Source organism: Mustelus asterias, chromosome 6 (assembly GCF_964213995.1).
Source record: "Mustelus asterias chromosome 6, sMusAst1.hap1.1, whole genome shotgun sequence".
Lineage (NCBI taxonomy): Eukaryota > Metazoa > Chordata > Chondrichthyes > Carcharhiniformes > Triakidae > Mustelus > Mustelus asterias.
The window spans coordinates 15,733,398-15,754,814 of record NC_135806.1 but is presented as its reverse complement, the minus strand read 5'-3'; positions in this window follow the sequence as shown (position 1 = coordinate 15,754,814).

The window sequence follows — 21,417 nt, the reverse complement described above, 5'->3', positions numbered from 1 at the left end:
ACTTTCAACAGTTGTGTCACTTTGGGCCCGATTTTACCAATTTCATTCTAAGTGCTGAATCTGGGCGTAATGCAGATCCGACTTAGAAATCTCCGTTCAGGCGCCCCCATACGCTCTCAGCCATCTCCAGTCCCATTCGCGCTGTGGGCGGGGCTTAGCGCGGCCGGAACGATCGGAGCTCTGAACTGCGCATGCGCAGTTAGAATCTTAGAAACCCTACAGCACAGAAAGTGGCCATTCAGCCCATCGAGTCTGCATAATCCCTCTAACCTACGCATCCCAGGGCACTAGGGCAATTTTAGCATGGCCAATCAACCTAACCATCTTTGGACTGTGGGAGGAAACCGGAGCACCCGGAGGAAACCCACGCAGACACGAGGAGAATGTGCAAACTCCACACACACAGTGACCCAAGCCAGGAATCGAACCCAGGTCCCTGGAGCTGTGAGGCAGCGTGCTAACTACTGTGTTACCGTGCCGCCCAGTTGGAAAAAAATCTGAAAAAGCGCGCCCGTGTCAGATCGCTCCCGGGCCGCAGAAAGCGAAGAAAGCCCCCTCCCCGCCCCCCCGCCCCTTCCCAGACAATGATCTGGCCTCACTCATCCCTCCCCCCCCCCTCCCCGAGAATGGTCTGCCCTCACTCACCCCCCCACCCTCAGAGGAACATCTGACCCGCCTCCTCCTCCCTCCCCACCAGACAACGATCAGCCCTTCCCCACCAGAAATACGTCTGACCCGCCTCCTCCCCCCGCCCCCATACAGACAGCGATCTGGCCTCACTCCTCCTCCCCCCCCAACCAGAGAATGATCTGACCTGCCTCCCCACCCGCCCCCCCCCCCCCCCCCCCCCCACCCCCACACCACTGATCTGAGTCAGAGAGTCATTGGAAGCTCGGAACGCGCTCTTCAGCAGCTGGAGCGCCCGATTCAGACTTTTATTTAGCAGGTCCATTACAGCGTGGTTCCAGATTGACAAACGCGGTGGTAAAGGGGGAAATGCTGATAAAGTTGGGCGGGCAATTCATTAATTCAATTTAAATGCATACAAATGCATTTAAATCGCTGTTGTGCCCGTTTTGGGGTGAATCGAATCGCCGCCATTCCCGGGTTTCGGTAAAGTGGCAATCTGTGTGGACGCGGGCGCGGATTGCATTAATGGCCTCACACCCGACTTTACTATGTTTTTGCGCCCGAAAACGGGCGCGACGCAATGGTAAAATTGGGCCCTTTGACTCTTTTATTGACCTTCAACTCTTCACTGAACATTAGCTCTTTAACTGGACATTAACTCTAATTTTTTAACTGAAAATGATACTACCCGGTTTAGAACGAAATGGCCAGGTCCGTTCCCAATATAGAATCCATCCTCGTGATCCTTCTCTGAAGATGTTCTTCCGGGCACGCTCTCAATAGTTACTCTCGAGTTCTCGCTAGAGGCTAAGGACTGCATATGTGCCTTTATCCCCAAAATTGTCCTAAACTTCCAGAAGATTCCATGACATCCAGCCAATGGTGTAACTGGAAACTGATCACATTGTTCAAACAGCCAAGGGAATTACTTGTAAATGACTCCATAACACTTTGTTCAAATAGGTACCTCACATAGCCTTAACCCATATATGGGTTAACCCATGAAACTTGGTGCCATAAAGTCTAGCTCCAGATAAACAACTTCCCATATTTGGGCAACACAGGAAGCTCCGGGTCACAGCTCCCAGACCAGGTCATGGCTCACAGTAACTCATGATGTGGAGATGCCGGCGTTGGACTGGGGTGAACACAGGAAGAAGTCTCACAACACCAGGTTAAAGTCCAACAGGTTTATTTGGTAGCAAATACCATAAGCTTTCGGAGCACTGCTCCTTCGTCAGATGGAGTGGAAATGTGCTCTCAAACAGTGCAAACAGACAAAATCAAGTTGCAGAATACTGATTAGAATGCAAATCCTACAGCCAGCCAGGTCTTAAAGGTACAGACAATGTGGGTGGAGGGAACATTAAACACAGGTTAAAGAAATGTGTATTGTCCCCAGAGGGGGATGGGGGGGGGGGAGGCGGGTCAGATCATTCTCTGGTTGGGGGGGGAGGAGGAGATGCAATTTTACAACTCATCTGCTTCATCCTGGACCACAATGTCTCCACCTTCAACAGCCAGTTCTTCATCCAGACACACGGAACAGCCATGGGGACCAAATTCGCACCTCAATATGCCAACATCTTCATGCACAGGTTCGAACAAGACTTCTTCACCGCACAGGACCTTCAACCGATGCTATACACTAGATACATCGATGATATTTTCTTCCTTTGGAGTCATGGTGAGCAATCACTGAAACAACTATATGATGACATCAACAAGTTCCATCCCACCATCAGACTCACCATGGAATACTGTCCGGAATCGGTTGAATTCTTGGACACACGCATCTCCATTCAGGATGGTCACCTCAGCACCTCACTGTACCGCAAGCCCACGGATAACCTCATGATGGTCCACTTCTCCAGCTTCCACCCTAAACACGTTAAAGAAGCCATCCCCTCCGGACAAGGCCTCCGAATACACAGGATCTGCTCAGATGAGGAAGATCGCAACAGACACTTCCAGACGCTGAAAGATGTCCTCATAAGAACAGGATATGGCGCTCGACTCATCAATCAACAGTTCCAACACGCCACAGCGACAAACCGCACCGACCTCCTCAGAAGACAAACACAGGACACGGTGGACAGAGTACCCTTCGTCGTCCAGTACTTCACCGGAGCGGAGAAGCTACGGCATCTCCTCCGGAGCCTTCAACATGTCATTGATGAAGACGAACATCTCGCCAAGGCCATCCCCACACCCCCATTTCTTGCCTTCAAACAACCACGCAACCTCAAACAGACCATTGTCCGCAGCAAACTACCCAGCCTTCAGGAGAACAGTGACCACGACACCACACAACCCTGCCACAGCAACCTCTGCAAGACGTACCGGATCATCGACACGGATGCCATCATCTCACGTGAGAACACCATCTACCAGGTACACGGTACCTACTCTTGCAACTCGGCCAACATTGTCTACCTGATACGCTGCAGGAAAGGATGTCCCGAGGCATGGTACATTGGGGAAACCATGCAGATGCTACGACAACGGATGAATGAACACCGCTCGACAATCACCAGGCAAGACTGTTCTCTTCCTGTGGGGGAGCACTTCAGCAGTCACGGGCATTCAGCCTTGGATCTTCAGGTAAGCGTTCTCCAAGGCGGCCTTCACGACACACGACAGCGCAGAGTCACTGAGCAGAAACTGATAGCCAAGTTCCACACACATGAGGATGGCCTAAACCGGGATGTTGGATTTATGTCACATTATCAGTAACCCCCACACTCGCCTCCTGGGCTTGCAGAATCTCACTAGCTGTTCTGTCTGGAGACAATACACATTTCTTTAACCTGTGTTTAATGTTCCCTCCACCCACATTGTCTGTACCTTTAAGACCTGGCTGGTTGTAGGATTCGCATTCTAATCAGTATTCTGCAACTTGATTTTGTCTGTTTGCACTGTTTGAGAGCACATTTCCACTCCATCTGACGAAGGAGCAGTGCTCCGAAAGCTTATGGTATTTGCTACCAAATAAACCTGTTGGACTTTAACCTGGTGTTGTGAGACTTCTTCCTGTGTTCACAGTAAGTCTACAGCCTGCATTTGTTTTTCATACATCTTGATCAAAAATCCCAGTATGCTTAACTCTCAGTCACCTTTGCTTTTTGAAAACTAATATTGCCAGTATTGTTGTTAAAATGATTGTTGTAGTTGTTCTTTCTCTGTTCACAGAAGTGTGATGACTGCAGCTCCAACAACACTCAGAGAAGTTCAATTCAGAGACAAGAGGGATCAGCCAAGCTGATAATGCAATTTTGAGAAGCAGACTTGCATTTTCCCAAGAACTAGCTCCATTATGTATAAGGTAAAAGGGTTAGTGTGCCACAGGCTAACAATTCAATTTCCCTGATACATTTCTAACAATGCGTACGGAAAGTATATATTATTACAGCCCGCAGGGTATGAAGTAGATCTTGCATGTTTTTTTCTGGAATCATTAATTATTAGATAACTCCAGAAATACAATAGCCATCACAGTGTATGCCTTATATTTGTGTCATATTCTGAACCATACATCTCCAGTAAGTCCAAAGACAAAGATACTTCAGCCCTTTAAGGATAAACAACAGTCCTTTAATGGCGACAGCTTCACCAGATTTCCCATCAACAATAACATCTTGTATTTCATTAAAGACTTTAACATATTAAAGCACCACATAACTGCTTCACAGGAGCTTTATAAAGCAAAATGTGACATCAGGTGACATGAGATGATATTGCAAGGATGTTTACAAGAATGCTTTCAGGGATGAGAAACTCCAGTTATGAGGCTCAGTTGGAGAGGTTAGGACTGTTCTCCTTGGAGAGAAGAAGGCTAAGAGGAGATTGGATAGAGATTTTCAAAATTGTGCGGGGGCTGGACAGAGTAGATAGGGAGAAACTGTTCTTGTTCGTAAAAGATTCAAGAACTCGAACGAAAGGGCACAGATTTGAAATGATTTACAAAAGAAGCAAATGTGATGTGAGAAAACTTGTCCGAAAGGCAGGTTCGATTGAGGCCTTAGGTGATTACTTGAATAGAAACAATGTGCAGAGGTACAGAGGGAAGGCAGGGAAGTGGCACTAATGATGCTTATTTGGAGAGCCAGTGCAGACACAATGGGCCGAATGGCCTCCTTCTGTGCCGTGACAATTATGTGATTCTATGATTATGAAAGATGGTCAAAAGTTTTGTCGAAGAGATAGGTTTTAAAGAGCATCGTAAAGGAGGAGTGGGGATTGGGGAGACAGCGATGTTCAGGAAGAGGATTTGCATAGATTAGGGTCCAGGCAGCTGAAGGAAGGGCTGACAGTGATGAAACAATTAAAATTGGGAACGCTTAAAAGGCCAGAATCGGAGGAGAGTCGATATTGTGGAGGTGGAGGAGATTATAGTAATAAGGACGGGCTTGGTCAAAGATAGACTTGTTAACAAGAAAGAGGATTTTAAATCGAGGTGTTTCTTAACCCATATATGTCAGAGAGAGGAGGGCCAGGATCTGGTGTGAGTAAACGCATGGGGAGCAGAGTTTTGGATGACTTTAAATTTTTGGAGATTTAAACATGGGACGTCCTGTCATTTCATCCCAAAGGAATGTTTTTAAACAGACTCAGTTACTTCAATATTATTAGATCTTCTTGATGCCACATTGGGTCAAATGCTACCTTAATTTCAAGAAAAGGTCCAGCTCTTCTCACCTCTGAAGCTTGACTATTTTGTCTATGTTTGGACTAAGGCAATAATGAGATTTGAAGCTGAGTAGACCTGGCAGTACCGAAACTAAGCGTCGATGACCAGGTCTTTGCTGAGTAAGGGCCGGTTAATAGTTCTGTTGATCACACCTTCCATCATAATACTGGTAATTGAGAGTAGATTGATGGGGTGATGATTGGCCAGATTGAGTTTGTCCTGCTTTTTGGGGACAGGGACTAGCTGTCAGGGGTTGTGACTGTACTGAAACATTGGCTAGGGCATATTTAATTCTGCAGCACAAGTTTTCAGCAATGAAACCGGGATTGTTGTTAGAGTCTACATAAATTTTGCTGTGCTCAGCTGTTTCATAGAATAGAATCATAGAATCATACCGTGCAGAAGGAGGCCATTCGGCCCATTGAGTCTGCACTGGCAACAATCCCACCAGGCCCTGTCCTTGTAGCCCCACGTAATCCCCCTGACACTAAGGGGCAATCCCACCCAGACCTGTTCTCTGTAACCCCATGTATTCACCCTGCTAATTCCCCTAACCTATACATCTTGGGACACTAAGGGGCAATTTAGCATGGCCAATCCACCTAACCTGCACATCTTTGGAGTGCGGGAGGAAACCGGAACACCTGGAGGAAACCCATGTAGACACGGGGAGAATGTACAAACTCCACACAGTCACCCAAGGCCGGAATTGAACCCGGGTCCCTGGTGCTGTGAGGCAGCTGTGCTAACCACAGTGCCACCATGCCACCCTATTTCCTGACCCTTCATGGAGTGAATTGAATTGGCTGGAGACTAGCATTTGTGATCTTGGGAGTATCAGAAGGAGGCTAAGGTGGGTCATCCATTTTGCACTTCTAGCTGAAGGTAATTGGCATTTGTGTCGACATGTGCTCTGCCATCATTGAGAATTGGGATGCTTTTGGAGCTTGCTCCTCCAGTTAGTTGTTTAATTGCCTGCAATTATTCGCAACTGGATGTGGCAGGATTGCAGAGCTTTGACCTGCTTCATTGGTTTTGAGGTTGCTTTGCTCTGCCTGTCACATACTGTTTATGTTGTCAGGTATATTTGTAGCCTGCTATAACTCCAGCTGGTTCATACCTCAGTTCTAGATATGCCCAGTGCTGCTCCTGGCATTCACTCCTGCACATTTCACTGAACTAGGGTTGCCGCCCAGCCCCTCACTTGGTGGTAATGATGGAATGAGGGATATGTTGGGCTGTGAGGTTGCAGGTTGTGGTGGAGTACAGTTCTGCTGCTATTTAAATTACAAGATCTGGGCCTGATGTGCCTTTGCCTGGTGTTGAGTTCGATGACGGGTAGTCCATCCTGTTTTATTCCTACTTACCTTTTCTGTAATCGTTTGATACAACTGGGCCTTTTTCAAGAGGAAATTACAAGTCAATCACCTTAATGTGGGTCTCAAATCCTGGGTAATCCAAAGAGGATACAGGCAGCAGATTTCCTCCCTTGAAGGATATCAGTGCACCAGATAGATTTGTTACAACAAATCCAATTGTTTCATGGTCACCATTACGATGTTTATTCAGTTGATTTATATGTCCCCAGGTAGCATGGTGGGATTTGGATCCAAACCTCTGCATTACCCATCCGGTAAAATTACCACTATTGTCATTGCTCCCAACATTCTTCTCATTTATTTTTAGTATTTTTATTCACTCCTTGCTATAACTTGTGAACCCTCCTACCTGCTTGTCATGTAGCACAGATTGCCAAGAGGTGCTTTTCTGAGTGTGTAGGCTTAACACATACTTGTTGAAAAAGAATATTGAAACAAAAGCAAGTTTAAGCCAATTCAGTTGAATAAACAAGAGCTTCTAATGTTCCATTTGAGATGCATCAGAAATGTATCTTCCACATCTCCTTAGAGCGAATATAAATCCCTACAGTGCAGAAGGAGGCCATTCGGCCCATCAAGCCTGCACCAACAACAATCCTACCCAGGCCCTATAACCCCGCGTATTTACCCAGCCAGTGTCCCTGACACTAAGGAGCAATTTAGCATCACCAATCAATTTAACCCACACGCGCATCTTTGGACTGTGGGAAGAAACTGGAGCACCTGGAGGAAACCCACGCAGACACGGGGAGAATGTGCAAACTCCACATAGGCAGTCACCCAAGGCCAGAATTGAACCCGGCTCCAAGTGGAGAGGATCTCCAAGAAGATCGCGCATATCGACTGGACTTTAACCTGGTGTTGTGAGACTTCTTGCTGTGAGGCAACAGAGCTAACCACTGTGTCACCGTGCCACTCACATGCTGAGAGCAAATATGTTTTTAAAAGAACGGTGACTAATCTTGTTGCTTTAATTCTGAGAACGTAGCAAAAGGTTGATAAATACAACATGATTCAGGTGCAATTCAGAATCTTACCCCTGGGGGGGGTACTATGCTTCACTCTGCACCTTGGTTCTCTAATGTTACCGTTGCATTGTGTGTGAGTAAATTGCCCAGCAAACAATTACAATTCAACTCCATTGCCCAGGATTTTACACCTGGCGACATGGGCAAAAAACCCCATGCAAGGCCAAAATCTCACGGCACAGGCATCCCACCCGCCCCACCTCCCGCCTCTGCCACTGATGTAAAGAGATTCCTCATTTAAGTACATTTGCTGGGATTCTCCCATTTGCACTCCAAAGGACCTATTTTACCATTTTGATTCTAAGTGCTGAGCGGACTTGAAACCGGGAGTTTTTCAGATCTGACTTTTAGACCCATTCTGAGGCGCCCCCATACGCACTCTGCCTGAACAAATATTAGCGAATCTGAATCGCGCTGCAGAAGCCTGTGGGCGGGGCTTAATGTACCCAAAATTCTGCAGCTCCGATCGATGCTTCCAACTGCGCATGCACAGAAAAGAAATGATACAATAATGCTCCCCTGTCACATCCCTCTTGGGCCGCATAATGCCTCCCTCTGGCCCCCACAGACATTGCCCCACCCCCACAACATTATTGACTCCCTTATCCCTCCCCCTCCCCCCTTTCCCCCCACTGATCTCAGGCAGAGTGGCAGCGGACCCCCCTTCCCCTTCACTGATCTCAAGCAGAGAGCCATCGGACGCTTGGCACTTACCTCCTCACTAACTGGAGTGCCTGAATCGGACTTTTGTGGAGCATGTCTGTTTCACGCCGAATCTGGATGGGCGAACACGGTGGTAAAGGGGGAAGTGACGGTAAGGTTGGGCGTGCAGCCCGTTAAGTTAATTTAAATGCAATTAAATGGCCATCGCGCCTGTTTCATGTGCAGTCTCGATCATGGACATTTTTGGGCCTTCGTAAAGGGGGAACAGGCGTGGAGGCGGGCACGGGTCGCGCTACTCACCTCACGCCTGACTTTACCAAGTTTTCACGCCCGAAAATGTGCGCAACGTGATGGTAAAATCGGGTTCTAGTGTTCTCCTCAGCAGGAAAACAGGAGTGTTTCCCTTTGGCATTAGCTGTGCCTGTCAGCTGGGATTCTCCCACCTTTAGTATTTAAAAATATTCAAAACATAAAACGCACCGACTAGCCTGGTTTCACAGAGATCAGGGCACCATTTTTAAAGGGCACCCCAATCTCAATGCTGAGAATCAGGTTCCCCCCCCTCCCCCCACACAATGGACATGGTGACCCCCCACTGACAAGGGGAGTATCCCAACTCCTTAGCACAGAGAGGCATCCTACCCTGCCCTCCACCACTGAGAGAATGGGTCACCCCCCCCACCACACACCATGCAGGCATGAGGGTGACTCTCTCCCCTCACCCCAAATTCCTCATTGCCAGAGACCTCAACCTCCCCATTCCACCACGTGAGAGACACTCTGAGCTTACCCGTCAGCCCCTCTATGACTTTCCCCTTGGCAGTGCCAACCTTGCATTGTCCCTTAGCATCCTGAGGTGACACCTTGACCTGGCATCTTGGTCCCCAGGAGAGGCGAGGAGGAAAGTGCTGCCCCATGTGGCCCTCTACCACTGCCAGGCTGCTGAGGGAGGATCCTTAAATGGGTCTGGGGGTTGGTGCACCCCGGGCTGGGAGGAAGTGGTTGACCTTGGGGCTCTCCCTCGTGATGGGGGTCTCATGGCTGCACTAGTCCTTGGTCCCCTAGGAAAGGTGTGTTCACTTTTAGGATGGCGAGTTCAGACACCATTCTGGTAAATATATTCATTATTGTTTCTGTCCTTTAAAACCTTTGAGGTGCCCTGGTCACTTTCCATGCCCCATGGATACCCGGGAGCCTTCAAAATCACTGCAGCACTCCATTCCACGTTAGGGATTGGCCCAGGTGTTAAAGGACCTCTTTAAAGCACTCTTATAGATATGGCTTGTCAGATTTACTCAGGATATCCCCTTGCTTTCTCTCATAAGGCAGAGCTGCTGTTTTGAAGTACTTTAATGGTCAATGTCACTGGAGAGCTCCCTTTTAACAATGAAAGGATAGTATCTGGTGTCTGGATCTTTTTAAGTGGTTTGATTGACAGATTGAATCATTTACCTACTAGGAAAGAGTTATGCTTGTTTTTCTTACCCACGGTTCAATGCTTCTTGAGGGCTGCCTTTTGTCCTAACTGCAATGTTCGCTAACATTCTGCCTTGGGTTGACGGGTTGGATCACTTACATGGTTTCACTTCTTCTTTTCAAACCACAATGTTCGCAAAGCACTGGAGATGCATTCAGCCATCAAATTCGTGGCAAAAGTCTTAAACAAATGATAAATGAAGATGAGGGGAATAAACAAATCAAAAAAGGTTGCTAAAAGAAAGTGAACCTTTACATGCAATCCTGAATGGCCTCGGGTAGTCACAAAGCCATTGCATATTTGAATTGATGTTTCTTATTGTAGGAAAATGCAGCAGCCAATTTGCACACAGCAAATTCCCAGTGGTCTTTCATACCCACCTAAGAGAGCAGACCTTGATTTAGAACATAAAAACAGAGAAAAACTACAGCACAAAACAGGCCCTTCGGCCCCACAAGTTGTGCCGAACATATCCCTACCTTTTAGGCCTACCTATAACCCTCCATGCTATTAAGTCCCATGTACTCGTCCAGGAGTCTTTTAAAAAACCCTTGTGAGTTTGCCTCCACCACCACTGATGGCAGCCGATTCCACTCGCCCACCACCCTCTGTGTGAACAACTTCCCCTAACATTTCCCCTGTACCTACCCCCCAGCACCTTAAACCTGTGTCCTCTCGTAGCAGCCATTTCCACCCTGGGAAAAAGCCTCTGAGAGTCCACCCGATCTATGCCTCTCAACATCTTATATACCTCTATTAGGTCTCCTCTCATCCTACGTCTCTCCAAGGAGAAAAGACCGAGCTCCCTCAGCCTATCCTCATAAGGCATGCCACTCAATCCAGGCAACATCCTTGTAAATCTCCTCTGCACCCTTTCAATCTTTTCCACATCCTTCCTGTAATGAGGCGACCAGAACTGAGCACAGAACTGAGCTATCTGAAAGACAGCAGCTCTCTCACACTTTCAGTACTGTACTGGAGTGACAGCCTGGATTATGCACTCAAGTCTCTCATATGGGTAGATAAATCTCCAATATCAAACCTGTGTGGACATGAACATAGCACTTATTGTATTTGATGTTCTCTCAACATCATGTGCATATGGACGGCATGGTGGTAAAGTGGTTAGCACTGCCTCACAGCGCCAGGGACCCGGATTCGATTCCAGCCTCAGATGACTATCTGTATGGAGCTTGTACATTCTCCCCCTGTCTGCATGGGTTTCCTCTGGGTGCTCTGGTTTCCTCCCACAGTCCAAAGATGTGCGGGTTAGGTGGATTGGCTATGCTAAATTGATCCTCAGTGTCAGGGACTAGCTAGGGTAAATATGTGGGATTATGGGGATAGGGCCTGGGTGGGATTGTTGTCAGTGCAGACTCGATGGGCCGAATGGCCGACTTCTGCACTGTAGGGATTCTATGTTTCTATATGAGAAGCCTGAGCCTGATATATATGCAGCATATCCCACAAAGATTACCATCAGCATAAGATACTAAAGAGGAGTGCAAGAGACATTTATGGATTTTGATGCCAAATGTTTGTACTGATTACCATAAGTGTGCATATATTAATATCAGTGAAAGAGGGCAGTTGATTATTGACAGAATAGCACCTAAAACTCTGAAATATGTTTAGGATTAGTATTATCATGATAATAATTTACAGAATATGCCAAAACTTGCTGTTTCCCAGCCTCACTCTGTTTACTTGAATATCAGGAACAAAGGAGGAATCATTTTAAGAAGCAAACTGAACTGATTGTGATTGGGTGTGATTGTTGTTGGTGCAGACTCGATGGGCTGAATGGCCTCTTCTGCACTGTAGAGATCCTATGGTTCTATGATTTTAGAAGTAAAAAATTGTGTGAAACATATGCTTATTATCAATTTTTAGAAAAGAATCTCAGATATTTAAACAAAATCTCCAAGGAACCCATGAAATGTTTCATCACAAAAATATGATAATTCTGTTGAAAACTTGCTTGGATCAAGAACTATGAAACAAGTTGCACTTGCACTGATCTGCTGAGCAAAATGGCAACTTACACCATTATTCCAATGGCTTTTGTTTCGCCTGCCAGCCAATTCTTGGCAGGCGTTAATGGTAATTAAATGGATTGCTTCTTTAAAACTTTTATTAATTTTGTACTTAACATTTAACTACCATTTTCTAAAAGCCTTTGATAGGCTGCTGATAATCAAATGCCGTCTTTCATTGATATTTATATATGAATGTGCATGATTATCAGTCCAAAAGTGTTGCATAGAGTGCGTCTCTGCTTTGTTTTTCATTATTCGTGGCATTTGAGGTCCAGCTTCGAGGTTGTTAAGATATTGTGCTTTTGACTAAACTTAAAAGTAGCCCTTTAATTGTGTTATTCAAATTGCTGACCCCTGATCTATGGGGTGATCTCCTGCCAACATCTTTCCAAATGTGAACACTTCCTCCATCCTTGCATGCAGCGGTGTGTAATCCCTGACTCACCATGAGCTGCTCTACTGGTGATCCACTGGGGCACAGACATTTGATTCAATTAAAGTCCAGCACAAGTAAATACAGAATATGCTGGAAATATTCAGTTAAGTCAGGCAGCCCCTTTGGAGAGAGAAACCGAGTGCGCAATCTTTCAAAAACAATTCTAAGGGCTGAACGGACGAGAAAGCAAGAGAGAATCGTGCTGGTTTTCTCAGTGAGCTGTGAGTTTTGCAATCTTACGTCGCTTAGTGCAATGAAAGTGCCAAGATGCGATTCTCGCCAGTGGGAGGGGAGGGAGGGCAGAGCCTAAGTGTACTGGGAGATCTCCTGCCGCCCCTGCAACTGCCACCTGCCCTCACCCGCCCCCCCCACCCCCCCCACCCCACACTTCCCCGCACGCACGCGCGCACATTATTGCCGGTGTGAAGCTCAACCGGCGATGAGCAGGTATGTGCAACTGAGCCCAGACAATAGCATCCAGGACTCACTAACGATATGTTAAACACGTCATTAATATTTAAATCGGCTTTGTGCCCAGACGGGGGAGGCGGGAAGCCGGGTGTGTTTCTCATTTTCCACCTCTCACCTGATCGTACCACCTCGCCTTGCCGAACGGCGGACGGAAGGAGATCGAAAGGACCGGCCCAGAGTTAACAGGTGGAATTTAATCTAAGTGATGGGAAGATCTGGCCCACTGGCTGGAGCGCTTCTTTGAGGAAGGCCCATCATGTTAATAACAAAAACTGAGTCCATATGACTCTTCTATGTGGGGGTAGGGCCTGGGTGGGATTGTGGTCGGTGCAAACTCGATGGGCCGAATGGCCTCCTTCTGCACTGTAGGGTTTCTATGATTTCTTTCTATGATTTCTATGGTAACTCTGTTTCTCTCTCCACAGGTGCTGCCAGACCTGCTGAGTTTTATCCAGCATTTTCTGTTTTTAGTTCAGATTTCCAGCTTCTGCAGTATTCTTCTTTTATTCATATTAAGTTGCCAACCCGGGATCAAGGACCCCTGGGGTAGAAATCCTGCCCTGCAGAGATGCCAATCAGAGGCTGGCAGCTCTCCAGTGCAGGATGTGTTGGCTTTCTCAGAAGACTAAGGAAATTTGGCATGTCAGTTACAATTCTCACCAACATTTACAGATGCACCATAGAAAGCATTCTTTCCGGATGTATCACAGCTTGGTATGGCTCCTGCTCTGCACAAGACCGCAAGGAACTACAAAAGGTCGTGAATGTAGCCCAATCTATCATGCAAACCAGCCTCCCATCCATTGATTCTGTATACACTTCCCACTGCCTCGGCAAAGCAGCCAGCATAATTAAGGACCCCACGCGCCCTGGACATTCTCTCTTCCACCTTCTTCTGTTGGGAAAAAGATACAAAAGTTTGAGGTCATGTACCAACCGACTCAAGAACAGCTTCTTTCCTGCTGCCATCAGACTTTTGAATGGACCTACCTCGCACTAAGTTGATCTTGCTCTGCACCCTGACTGTAACACTACATTCTGCACTCTCTCCTTTCCTTCTCTATGAATGGTATGCTCTGTCTATGTAGCGCGCAAGAAACAATATTTTTCACTGTACACTAATACATGTGACAATAATAAATCAAATCAAATCAAATCAAAAATGTGCCACCAGAGTGGGGGTAGCTGCCATCAAGGTACCCAGCACGGCCCAGAATCAGCAAGTGACCCAGGCCACAGGGTTAGTGAGGGTGGGATCATGATCACGGTAAGGTGTTCGCTGACTGTGGTGGCAGGTGGGATTTTACGGCTTCGCTCGTCCCCAAACTGCCAAATCCTGACCGAGGTCAACGGACCTTTCCATGGTCCACCTCCCCACCGCTCCCATTCCTGTGGCGGGCGGGACAGTAAAACTCTAGCCCCCATTTCCAATGGGTCCCTTGATCCCTTGATAAAGTGGCCTTAAACTAGGGAGCGCCCCCCACCCCCCCTCCTCCCTCCGCATCCCCCGGGAGATTGCAAGAATAGTTATGAGTGTTTTGCCTTTCAGGCACCCCATGTGGTGTGCCCCACCTTGACTCCCCGTCGCCGGTTGAATATTAGCATTCGCAGGATCAGGTCCTGAAAGTTTCCCCACCCCATAAAATTCAGCCCTCGAAAAAACTTAAAAAACAGAATGTTTAAGATCGGGCAATTGGGCAAGTCTTCAATTTTTAAAGTGACATAATCTGACACCGGAAAACATGATCAAACAAACAAACTGCAGAACTTGTCTCACTGAGGCTAAATGTTTAAAAATGCCCCAGAAATAACATTAAATTCCAGAAGATTTATTTAGTTTTCTTATGTACTTGAAATCCTGCGCTTAATAAGTTTAGTTTATTTATTAGTGTCACAAGTAGGCTTATGTTAACACTGCAATGAAGTTACTGTGAAAATCCCATGGTCGTCACACTCCGGCACCTCTTCGGACACACTGAGAGAGAATTTAGCATGGCCAATGCATCTAACCAGCATGTCTTTCAGACTGTGGGAGGAATCTAGAACAAAGAACAAAGAACAATACAGAACAGGAACAGGCCCTTCGGCCCTCCAAGCCCGCGCCGCTCCCCGGTCCAGGATTGAATCCTGAATCCAGGATCCCCGCCCAATTTTCCAGCCTATCTACATACCAATATCCTATCCACCGAGCTGTCCCTCACAGCTACAATGCTTTGTTCATCACAACCTATTAACTCACCCCCACCCCCCCATTCCAGACCATGTGATCTCCAGGGAGAGGCGAAAACCCAGAGTGAAAACCCCAGGGCCAATATGGGGAAAAAAAATCTGGGAAATTCCTCTCCGACCCCCTGAGGCGATCGAAACGAGTCCAGAAGATCACAATGGCCCTGATCGGAAAATGCTTCCCAACCCTAGTCATTTCCACTTCCACGAACACCATATGAATTCCCTGCCCCCGAGACAGGTTCCCAACTATCCGCAGTCTCGCTCTGTACTGGCACCAGCAAGATGATCATAGAATGAAGCCTTGAAACGAGAAACAAGGAACAATTAGCCCGCGCCGCTCCCTGGTCCAAACTAGACCACTCTTTTGTATCCCTCCATTCCCACTCCGTTCATATAGCTGTCTAGATAAGTCTTAAACGTTCCCAGTGTGTCCGCCTCCACCACCTTGCCCGGCAACACATTCCAGGCCCCCACGACCCTCTGTGTGAAATATGTCCTTCTGATATCTGTGTTAAACCTCCCCCCCTTCACCTTGAACCTATGACCCCTCGTGAACGTCACCACCGACCCGGGGAAAAGCTTCCCACCGTTCACCCTATCTATGCCTTTCATAATTTTATACACCTCTATTAAGTCTCCCCTCATCCTCCGTCTTTCCAAGGAGAACAACCCCAGTTTCCCCAATCTCTCCTCACAACCAAGCCCCTCCATACCAGGCAACATCCTGGTAAACCTCCTCTGTACTCTCTCCAAAGCCTCCACGTCCTTCTGGTAGTGTGGCGACCAGAACTGGACGCAGTATTCCAAATGCGGCCGAACCAACGTTCTATACATCTGCAACATCAGACCCCAACTCTTATACTCTATGCCCCGTCCTATAAAGGCAAGCATGCCATATGCCTTCTTCACCACCTTCTCCACCTGTGACGTCACCTTCAAAGATCTGTGGACTTGCACACCCAGGTCCCTCTGCGTCTCTACACCCTTTATGGTTCTTCCATTTATCGTGTAGCTCCTCCCTACATTATTCCCACCAAAATGCATCACTTCGCATTTATCAGGATTGAACTCCATCTGCCATTTCCTTGCCCAAATTTCCAGCCTATCTATATCCTTCTGTAGCCTCTGACAATGTTCCTCACTATCTGCAAGAGCACCCGGAAGAAACCCACGCAGACACAGGGAGAACGTGCAAACTCCGCATAGACAGTGAACAAAGAACAAAGAACAGTACAGCACAGGAATAGGCCCTTCGGCCCACCAAGTCTGTGCCGACTCAGATGCCTCTCTAATCTAATATTTTCTTGCCGCTAAGTGATCCATATCCCTCTATTCCCCACGTTTTCATGTATCTATCCAGATACCTCTTGAATGTTGTTGTAGAATGTTTCCACCATCTCCTCCGGCAGCGTGTCCCAGGCATTCACTACCCTCTGTGAGAAAAACTTGCCCCTTGCATCTCTTTGAAACATTCCCCCTCTCACGTTCAACCTATGCCCCCGAGGAATTGACCCTTCGACCCTGGGAAAAAAACTGACTATCCACGCCTGTCATAACCTTGTAAACCTCTATCAGGCCCCTCTCATCCTCCGAGCTCCAATGAAAACAATCCAAGTTTGTTCAACCTTCCTTCATAATCCATATCCTCCATGTCGGGAATTGAACCCGGGTCCCTGGTGCTGTGAAGCAGCAGTGCCACCCTGTCACCCTAGAATCAATGTAATTGCAGGAATTTCACATGTACTGGTGGATGATTCATTGTAAAGAGAAGTAGCCAAGTTGATGGAAGAGATAGCAAAATAGTGAGGAATTTGGATGTTGTGCAATTCCGTGCATTACCCATTTGCCCATATATGACTCTGCCATAGCAAATCCTCCAGTCAATATTTATAACTTGCAGAATGTGATTACATACTTGAAAGAATTGAAAACACGTTCAAAGTGCTTTTGCACCAGGGCATTTTGATTCACAGCAAAGTATTTTACCAAAATATAAATGCAGCAACACTATGCCTTGAGATGGCCAGTGGAAATAGTGCTGTCTTTCATTCTTCAAGGGCGTATGTCAGACATAGGGCCCGATTTTACCAATCAGAGCCTAAGGGCGGAATCCGGGTGTAATACGGATCCGAGCCCGGAATCCTCTTTTGCAGGGCGCCCATACGCGTTTTGCCGGCTCCGGTCCGATTCGCGCTGGGGACGGGGCTTAGCGCTGCCGGAACGATCGGAGCTCTGAACTGCGCATGCGCAGCTCGAAAAAAGTCTGAAGCAGCGCGCCCAGGCGGGGAGAAAAAAGCAGAGAGCGCGGCTCTCTGACACAGACCATCTGGGGGGAGGAGAGGGGGTGTAACTGATCATCCTTTGGGCGGGGGGGGGGGGGGGGAGGGGAGGGGTGTGACCGATCATCCCCTGGGGGGAAGGGGGGGTGGGAGGAGAGGGTGTGTGACGTATCATCCTCTTGGGGGGGTGGGGGGGGGGTTCAGCTGCCACTCTGCGGCCGATCCCTCCTCCCCACCGGCGGAACGAATCCCTCCTCTCCGGAATAGCCGCATACTTCAAACACCACGACTGTCATTATTCAACTCAGCAGAACGCTCTCCCACCCCCCCCCCCCCCCCCCCCAGCCAAGGTGATGATCGGTCACACCCCCTCTCCACCTCCCCGCCCCCCCCCCCCCCCCCCCCAAGAGGAGGAGCTGGGTCAGAGAGCCGTTGCAGTCTTTGACCCCACTCTTCGGAGGTTGCAGCGGCGACTTCGGATTTTTATTCGGCAGGTCGATTAGAGCGCGGCTCCGCATCGGACCAGAAGACGGTAAAGTGGGATTTGGCGGTAGAGTTGGGCACACGGTTCATTAAGTCGATTTAAATGCATGCAAGTGCATTTAAATCATCGGGCCGCCCGATTCGAGCATGGGCCGGACTCGCGCCTGAATCGGGTGTCGCGATTTGCTCGGAATCGGGTGCAAATCGCGGAATATGCCCGACGTCCAACTTTACCGCGATTTCGTGTCCGAAAACGGGCTCGAAGTTTTGGTAAAATCGGGCCCATAATGTTTAACTGTGTTGTGTTCTGCTAAGTGCAACATTTCATATATGAAATATATATTTCATATACATTTCATATATTTCATATACGTGGTTTGGACAGGCTGGTATAAAATCTTGGCACCACAACGTTCAGCAGATTGAAAACAAGGTTATTTTAAAAATAAAATCCCAGTTTTGATGTCAGAAAGCAATACATGAAATAACAAAAAATATTAAAAAAGGTAGATGAGAACAAAGACAGTATGAACAAATCTGAATCGTTGTAGCACATTTAACAACCACAGGGCATTTCAAAGCTTTAATACACCTCTACCCTCCTGGACAAGCAATGATCATTCTCCTTTTTTTCTCTCAGAAGTAACTGAAGTTCCACATTAGACCTCTTGTATAGAATCACAGAATCCCTACAGTGCAGAAGGAGGCCATTCAAAGTTTGCCCCGACCCAGGCCCTATTCTTGTAAGCCCACATTTTTACCCTGCTAATGCCCTGATACTAGTGTCAATTTAGCATAGCCAATCAGCCTAACCCGCACATCTTTGGACTGTGGGAGAAAATCGGAGCACCCGGAGGAAACTCACGCAGACACGGGGGGATCCTACAAACTCCACGCAGACAGTGACCCGAGGCCGGAATTGAACCCGGGTTCCTGGTGCTGTGAGGCAGCAGTGCTAACCACTGTGCCAACGTGCTATATCATGGAATCCCTACACTACAGAAGGAGGCCATTCAGCACATCAAGTCTGCACTGACCACAATCCCACCCAGGCCCTATTCCTGTAACCCCACACATTTACCCTGCTAATCCCCCTGACACTAGGGTCAATTTCGTATGCCAATCCACCTAACTCATACATCTTTGGATTGTGTGAGGAAACCAGAGCACCGGGAGGAAACCCATGCAGACACGGGAGAATGTGCAAACTCCACACAGACAATAACCAAGGCCGGAATTGAATCCGGGTCCCTGGCGCTAAGAGGCAGCAGTGCTAACCACTGTGCCACCGTGCCGTCCCATGAGATGAATGAGATGACATTTTTTATATTGAGAGCGTGAGATAGATCTATTTTATTTATTCGTGTCACAAGTAGGGCTTACATTAACACTGCAATGAGGTTACTGTGAAAATCCCCACACTCTGGTGTCTGTTCGGGTACACTGAAGGAGAATTTAGCATAGCCGATGCACCTAACCAGCACATCTTTCGGACTGTGGGAGGAAACCGGAGCACCAGGAGGAAACCCACGCAGACACGGGGAGAATGTGCAGACTCCGCACAGACAGTGACCCAAGCTGGGAATCGAACCCAGGTCCCTGGCGCTGTGAGGCAGCAGTGCTAACCACTGTGCTACCGGAGGGCCAAGACCAACTGTGAGATGAAAGGGCAGACTGAGAAAGCCCAAAGAGCCAATGTTTTGAGCTCCTGTGAAAGAATAGGAGACTGTGGGATTAGTGTTTATTTTTCAGAGCAATAGGATTGCTGGGGAAGGGTCAAGTCAGAGAATGATTGATTCTTACAGTGCTGGAGAAGGCCATTCGTCCTTCTTACCTCAGGGAAGAGCAAGTCAACCCAGATTTAGACAAGAATTACTGAGGATCTTGTTTGCAATATAAATCATATTAAGTTTCACTGTTATTCTGTGCGGTGGAAATAGGAAACAGACTATAGAGTATGTTCAGAACAAGAAAACACTTTATTTTATGTCAGTACGCTGATATACCAGTTAGTGGAGGTGAAAGTTTGAGAGGGCATTCATAGGTGAATATAACTGTGAGGAATAAAGCCCATACGCTAACATAGCATAATTCTTACATGCATATAAAGACACTGAAATCCAGAGTGGGTCTCAGACTAATAGATTGTAACTGGATCAATGTAGCACTTTATTTGTAATATAGGAGTGATCAAGCAGCTCAAGATTAAGTGGTAACAGATCTGAATTTCCTCAATTTGTTACTCTTCGGAAGTTAGACACATGTAAAGAATAATGCCGTGAATATCAAGAGCTACATCCACTTCACCGCTATTGAACAGAGTAATAAAATCGCCCGGATGTCTTTGCGACATCACTAGGATGAACTAATCTGATTATACTTTTTTTCATTGTAATTGTTAACATGCAGGTCTTGTGGTGCAGTGGGTAGCGTTTCTGCCCCTGAGTCAGGAGTTCTGGGTCCGAGTCCCACCCCTGAACTTGATGGCTAAGGAAAATGTGTCCACAATGCGGCCAAAAAGATTGTGTATTAACCTGCAAAATCCTTCCAAAATGCCAATGGCAGGTGGTAAGATCAGGAGAGACTGCTGGTCAGCCACGCTTAACGTTGAGTCTTGCCCCTCAAGCTGAAAGCCCCTAGTGACAGACTAGCAACCTGTTCCAGGAATAACTAACTATGGAAACAGACAAAAGTCTGTCTTAGTGCACCACTAGGTGCAGGAAAAGAATTGGCATTGTTAACATTATGATGGCCCCTTAATCAATCCATTAGATTGGTCATTTATGTCTCAATCACATTTTTAATGCAATCTCTTTCATCTACAAAATCTTCTTGTTCCTTTGAGTCAAATATATATCCAAACATTTCATATATAAATATATGCTTGTGGTTCAATATTTTTATTAATTCATGGGATGTGTGCGTTAATGGATGGGCCAGCATTTATTGCTCATCCCTAATTGCCCTTGAACTGACTGGCTTGTTAAGCCATTTCAGTGCCAACCACATTGCTGTGGATCTGGAGTTACATGTAGGCCAGACCACGTAAGAATGGCAGATTTCCTTCCCTAAAGGGCATCAGTGAAACAAATGTGCTTTTTGCGACAATTGAACTGGTTTTGTGTCTATCAATGGACTTGTAATTCCAAATTTCACCATCTGCCATGGTGGGATTCCAAACCAGGGCACCATAACATTGATCTCTGGATTACTCGCCCAGTGATAATACCACTACACTACCACCTCGCCATATTCTGATTTTCTAAGTGTTTCTCCAGGTATCATAGACTGGTGTAACTCCCATTACCATGCCAGAATGTCTTTCAATCATAGTCAAAAAAGCAATCAAATTAATCATGATCACAACCGATAGATAAACTAGTGTGACACGAAACAAGTGTTGTTGGTCGGTGCTGGAATATAGCATGCACTGATGCTTTTGCCTTCTATTCTTCAATAAAAATATTTCTTGTGATTTTTAGTGTACAACATATATAAATGGGGCCACTCTGGTGCAGTTGTTGATCTGGGTCTTTCCTTGTTCAATTTTGTGCTCAGACATGTTTGCATATCACCAAAATAAAACATAATTCATATGAAATAAATTAATAAA